Source organism: Bison bison, unplaced genomic scaffold (assembly GCF_000754665.1).
Source record: "Bison bison bison isolate TAMUID 2011002044 unplaced genomic scaffold, Bison_UMD1.0 scf7180017864233, whole genome shotgun sequence".
In the NCBI taxonomy this organism is placed as follows: domain Eukaryota; kingdom Metazoa; phylum Chordata; class Mammalia; order Artiodactyla; family Bovidae; genus Bison; species Bison bison.
This window is the reverse complement of record NW_011494805.1, coordinates 4,947,332-4,948,055: the sequence shown is the minus strand read 5'-3', so window position 1 is coordinate 4,948,055 and position 724 is coordinate 4,947,332. Positions and strand designations below refer to the sequence as shown.

At 30.5% G+C, this 724-nt stretch overlaps 1 protein-coding gene across 1 annotated transcript in view; it reads left to right on the top strand.

Annotated features, from left to right (window-relative positions):
- The window catches only part of LOC104993121 (carbonic anhydrase 1-like), a 7,760-nt gene that overhangs the window by 1,874 nt on the left and 5,162 nt on the right, over window positions 1-724 (top strand). The window lies entirely within an intron of this gene.

The following is a 724-nucleotide window of genomic DNA, read 5'->3' as shown; positions in this document are numbered from 1 at the left end:
TTCTAACTGCTCAAGAGGTCAGCACCCCAACCCCTACATTGCTCAAGGGTCAGCAGTACCACACTACATGAGCAAATTCGAAAATTTAGATCACATAGATGAATGTCTAGGAAAACGTAGAGAAACTGACTCAAAATATGTTGAAAGTCTAAATAGACCAATAATATAAAAAGAAGTCAAAAAGAATAGTTTAAAAAAAATGTACCTAATAAAAGAAACCCTAGGCCCAGACCACTTTATGGGGAAACGTCACACAACTTTTAATAAACAATCATGCCACTTTGAACTAAACTGCCTAGATTAGGGGACCAAAAAAACCTAATTCAATGAATTAATTTAATTTAATGAAATTAATTTAATTTAATGAAACCTAATACACAAACTGGGTAAGAACACCACAAAAAGGATATCATAGGCCAATCTTACTTAGCAGTGTAGCTAAAAGAAATATTAAAATAGATTACAGCAAATCATATTCAACACTATGTTAAAAGAGCCATGCTTTCAAACTAGTAGAATTTACCAAAAGCATGCAAAGATGATTCAGTATTAAACTATCTCCCAATATAATCCATTACATTAGCAAATTTCACTTGTTAGATGCTTGAAAAATGTTTGATTAAAATTCCATATCCATTCCTGAAGAGTAAAAGAAAGAAAGAAAAATATTCCTCTAAAATTTAAACTGAACTTAAGAAAGAATATCAAATAGAAATTTGAAACA